Consider the following 5,915-nt stretch of genomic DNA (forward strand, 5'->3'; position numbering starts at 1 on the left):
ACAATGATATAATTGGATCTGGTTGAACGCCGTAACAATAATATAATTGGATCTGGTTGCACGCTGCAACAGTGTTATTATGTTTTAGGAACGGGTTGTGCACCGCAAAAATAGATAATACAAAGTGTTTATAGATTAATTACGAGTTCCTTATTGTTTTACTCTAAATTCTAAATTGTCCTTATGCCCTTCTCTTAATTAATTGTTTGTAATGATATATCCCCCGCAGCATGTTCCTCCTCCCATCTTCACTTGTTTATTTTTGTTTTATTTGTCGCTGCATATTATATAACTGCATAGGTTTATTTGGTAGTCATGTCCTAGCCTCGTCACTACTTCGCCGAGGTTAGGCTAGGCACTTACCAGCACATAGGGTCGGTTGTGCTAATACTACACTCTGCACTCTTTTGTGCAGATCCCAGTGCTGTAGATTTCGATCCGCAATGATATTGATGTTTCTTGTCTATTTGGCGACCCGGGGTAGTCCTGCAGGCGTCCGTAGGACTTGGCGTCTCCTTCTATCTACTATTCCTATTTCTTTCATGTATTTCCAAAGACAGTGTTGTATTTATTTCTTTTAGAACTTTATTTGTAGTACTCCTAGACAGTCTGTGAATTTGTGACATCAGTCTTGGGTAGATTTGTTATGGATTGGTATTAGTAGTATTATTAAATCTTTACAATGCAGTCTTTCGCTTATTTAATTCTGTTGTTATCTAATTGTTGGCTCTATACTGTTATCGGATTAATGATGGAAACACAGTAAATAGTTCAGTTGGTTGGCTTGCCTAGTTTTCACTAGTAGGCACCATCACGACTCCTGAGGGTGGGAAATCTGGGTCGTGACAAGTTGATATCAGAGCTCTAGGTTACATAGGTCTCACAATTCAAAGACAAGCTTAGTATAGTCTGGGGATTGGTACAACGACGTTTGTATTTATCCCCAGAGGCTACAGAGTTAGGAAAAGCTTTTCATCTATTCTTTCCTGTCGTGCTATTTTGTTCTCTAAATGCTAAATCAAAACCTCTACTCTTGTCCTTTCTCGAATGGCTAGGTCACGTACCGCTTCTTCAGCCGAACAACAGCATAGACCGGTGTTAGATTAGATACGTCTTTGGAGGCTTCGTGGAGGTTGGATAGGTTTCACCAAGCTCTTCACTACCACTTTCAGCGGTGCATCTTCTGAGGATCCCCAGGATTATTAAGACAGCTGTCACGAGGTTCTCAGGAACATGGGGATAGTGGAGACCAATGGGGTCGACTTTTCTTCTTTTCGCTTGTCTGGATCCGCCAAGACTTGGTGGAGAGATTATTGTTTGTCCAGACCAGTTTGGGTCACCAGCTCTGACTTGGGATCAGTTTTCTCAGCTATTTCTGGAGGGGTTTCTTCCTATCACTCAGAGAGAGATCTATCGGAGGCGGTTTGAGCATCTCCAGTAGGGTTCCATGACTGTTACTCAGTACGAGACTAGGTTTATTGATTTGACCTGCCATGCTCTTCTTATACTTCCCACTATGAGAGAGAGAGAGAGGAGGTTCAGTGAGGGACTCGCTCAGCCCGCTCAGCCAGCTAGAGGTGGAGGTGGAGGTAGAGGTATTAGAGGTGGAGGCCAGCCAGCAGCAGGCCATCCCAGAGAGGTAGTTCAGAGTGGTAGGGCCCAACTCCGATGTTGTGCTCTTCCAACTAGGCTTGAGGCTGAGGCTTCCAATGCAGTTATCACAGGTACCGTTCTGGTTTGCAGTAGAGATGCTTTAGTCCTATTTGATTCAGGGTCTACATACTCCTATGTGTCATCTTATTCTGAACCGTATTTGGTCATGCCTAGTGGTTCTTTGGGTGCTCCTGTATATGTGTCTACATCGGTGGGTGATTCTGTTGTGATAGATCATGTCCATCGTTCGTGTATAGTTATTATTGGGGGTCTTGATACTCGCGTAGATTTGTTACTTCTGGGCATGGTTGATTTCAGTGTCATATTGGGGATGGATTGATTATCACCTTACCACAGTATCTTGGATTGTCATGCCAGGACTGTGACCTTAGCCTTGCCGGGTTTACCTCGTTTAGAGTGGAGAGGGACTCTTGGTCATTCTACCCGTAGTGTTGTCTCTTATGTGAAGGCTCGACGTATGGTTGAGAAGGGGTGTTTGGCCTATTTGGCATATGTTCGTGATTCTAGTGCCGAGGTTCCTTCTATTGATTCTGTGCCTATTGTTCATGAGTTTCCTGAGGTATTTCCTTCAAACCTGCCGGATATGCCACCCGAAAGGGATATTGACTTTTGCATTGATTTGGCTCCGGGCACTCAGCCCATTTCTATCTCGTCGTATTGTATGGCCCTACCTGAGTTGAAAGAGTTGAAGGAGCAATTGCAAGACTTGCTTGAAAAAGGTTTCATCAAACCTAGTGTTTCACCTTGGGGTGCACCGATGTTGTTTGTTAAGAAGAAGGACGGATCAATGAGAATGTGTATTGATTACCGACAATTGAACAAGGTTACAATCAAGAATAAGTATACATTGCCGAGTATTGATGATTTGTTTGATCAGCTTCAGGGTGCCAAGGTATTTTCGAAGATCGACTTGAGATCTAGCTACCATCAGTTGAGGATTATGGCATCTGATGTCCCCTAAGACAGCTTTCCGCACTCGGTATGGGCATTATGAGTTCTTGCTGATGTCACTCGGGTTGACAAATGCCCCAGCAGCTTTATAGATTTGATGAACCGAGTGTTCTGGCCTTACTTAGATTCATTCGTCATAGTCTTCATTGATGATACTTTGATATATTCCCGCAGTCGGGAAGAGCACGAGCAGTATCTGAGAGTGGTTCTTCAAACAATGAGGGATAGTCAGTTGTATGCCAAGTTTTCGAAGTGTGAGGTCTGGTTAAGTTCAGTTGCATTCCTGGGTCATGTGGTATCAACAGAGGGTATTCATGTTGATCCAAAAAAGATTGAGGCAGTCAAGAACTGTCCTAGACCAGCATCAGCTACAAATATCCGTAGTTTCTTGGGGTTGGCAGGCTATTATCATTAGTTTGTGGAGAGGGTTTTGTCTACTACAGCCCCGATGACCAGGTTGAACCAGAAGGGTGCCTAGTTCAGGTGGTCGAACGAGTGTGAGGCGAGCTTTTAGAAGCTCAAGACAGCTTTGACTACGGCACCGGTGTTGGTTTTGCCCACAGGTTCAAGGGCATATATAGTTTATTGTGATGCATCTCGTATTGGACTTGGTGCGATGTTGATGCAGGATGGCAAGGTCATTGCCTACTCTTCGTGGCAGTTGATGATTCATGAGAAGAACTATCCGATTCATGATTTGGAGTTGGTACCCATTGTTCACGCATTGAAGATATGGAGGCATTATCTGTATGGCGTGGCATATGAGGTGTTCAGGGATCACAAGAGTCTACAGTACTTGTTCAAGCAGAAGGAGCTAAATTTGAGGCAGAGAAGGTGGTTGGAGATGTTGAAAGACTATGATATCACCATCTTATATCATCTAGGAAAGGCCAGTATGGTGGCCGATGCTTTGAGTAGGAAGTCAGCCAGTATGGGCAGTCTTGCTTATATTCCGGTTGGTGAGAGGCCGCTTGCTTTGGATGTTCAAGCTTTGGCCAATCAGTTTGTGAGGTTGGATGTTTCTAAGCCCAGTCGCGTGTTAGCTTGCACAGTCGCTCGTACTTCTTTATTGGAGCGTATTCGATATCGGCAGTATGATGATCCCCATTTGTGTGTCCTTAGAGACACGGTGCATCACGGAGGTACCAAGCAAGTTACCTTAGGATATAATGGAGTTCTAAGATATTAGGGTCGAGATTGTATGCCTAATATGGATGGACTCTGAGAGTTGATTTTAGAGAAGGCCCATAGTTCCCGGTACTCTATTCATCCGGGCGCCGCTAAGATGTATCAGAATTTGTGGCAACATTATTGGTGGTGGAGAATGAAGAAGGACATTGTTGCTCATGTGGATTGGTGTTTAAAATGTCAGCAGGTTAAGTACGAGCATTAGAGGACCGGTGGATTGTTCAAGAAGATTGAGATTCCTGAGTGGAAGTGGGAGCGTATTACTATGGAATTCATTGTTAGACTCCCATGGATTTAGAGGAAGTTCGACGCCGTATGGGTTATTATTGATAGGCTGACCAAGTCAGCACATTTCATTCCTGTGGCAGTCTCATATTCTTCCGAGAGGTTAGCTGAGATCTATAATCGGGAGATTGTTCGTCTTCATGGGGTGCCCGTGTCTATCATTTCGGATCGAGGTACGCAGTTTACCTTACATTTCTGGAGAGCAGTTCAGCGAGAGTTGGGCACACGGGTTGAGTTGAGCACAGTGTTTCATCCTCAAACGGACGGGCAGTCCGGCAGTCTTCATGGGGTGCTCCTAGCTTGTGTCATTGACTTTGGAGGCTCGTGGGATCAGTTTTTGCCTTTAGCAGAGTTTTCCTACAACAACAGCTACTAGTCGAGTATCCAGATGGCTCCTTATGAGGCTTTGTATGGTAGGCAGTGTCGGTCGCCGGTTGGATGGTTTGAGCCGGGGGAAGCTCGGTTGTTTGGTACGAATCTGGTTCGGGATGCCTTGGACAAGGTCAGGATTATTTAGGATAGGCTTCGTACAGCTCAGTCCAGGCAAAAGAGTTATGCCAACTGTAAGGTTCAAGATTTGGCTTTCATGGTCGGTGAGCGGGTATTGCTTCAAGTGTCACCTATGAAAGGCGTGATGAGATTTGGGAAGAAGGGCAAGCTTAGCCCTAAGTTTATTGGCCCGTTTGAGATTCTTGATCGGGTGGGAGAGGTGGCTTACAGACTTGCGTTGCTGCCGAGTTTATCAGCCGTGCATCCAGTGTTTCATGTGTCCATGCTTCGGAAGTATCACGACGATCCATCCCACATGTTAGATTTCATCATTGTCCAGTTGGACAAGGACTTGTCTTATGAGGAGCAGCTGGTAGCTATTCTAGACCGGCATGTTTGTCAGTTAAGATCGAAGAGTTTTCCTTCTGTTCGTGTTCAGTGGAGAGGTCAGCCTGCTGAGGCATCAACCTAGGAGTCCGAATCCGATATGCGGAGCTGTTATCCCCATCTTTTCCCCGACTCAGGTACTTCCTTCTTTTGTCCGTTCGAGGACGAACGGTTGTTTTAGAGGTGGAGAATGTGATGACCTTACTTGTTTTAAAAGTAAATTCGGCATTCCAAGGCCTTTAAAACCTCTTTCTATCTCATCGCGATTTGTGTGCGCAGTCCGGCGCGTACTGGAAAGCAAATATGTGAAAATCTGTGAAAAATGATGAATTTTGTCTTTAAAATGAATTAAGTTGACTTTGGTCAACATTTTGGGTACACGGACCCGGACCCGTGATTTGACTGTCCCAGAGGGTCCATAGGAATATATGCGACTTGGGCGTATTCCCAGAATCGAATTCCGATATCCCAAGCTGAGAAATGAATTTTTTAAATAAAATTATTTTCTGGAATATTTATGAGTTTTTGGAAATGAAACGTGTTTAAAAATTGATGGTATCAGGCCCGTATTTTGGTTTCGGAGCCCGGTACAGGTCTTATATGTGATTTAAGATGAGTCTGTGAAATTTGGTAAGAAACAGAAGTCGTTTGAGGTGATTCAGACCCGTAGTTGTGAAAATTGATACTTTGAAAGTTTTGAGATTTTTCATAGATTTTTATGCTAAATTCGTTGTTTAAGAGGTTATTTTGGTGATTTGATTGCACAGATAAGTTCATATGATGTTTTTGAGTTAGTATGCATGTCTGGTTTAGAGCCCCGAGGGCTCGGGTGAGTTTCAGAAGGTTTTAAACTTGGAAACAAATTGCAGGTTTTCAGTTTCTGGTGTTCTGGTGTGTTGTTCTTCGCGTTCGCGGAAGGACTCTCACGAACGCGAAGGGTT

Source organism: Nicotiana sylvestris, chromosome 8 (assembly GCF_000393655.2).
Source record: "Nicotiana sylvestris chromosome 8, ASM39365v2, whole genome shotgun sequence".
In the NCBI taxonomy this organism is placed as follows: domain Eukaryota; kingdom Viridiplantae; phylum Streptophyta; class Magnoliopsida; order Solanales; family Solanaceae; genus Nicotiana; species Nicotiana sylvestris.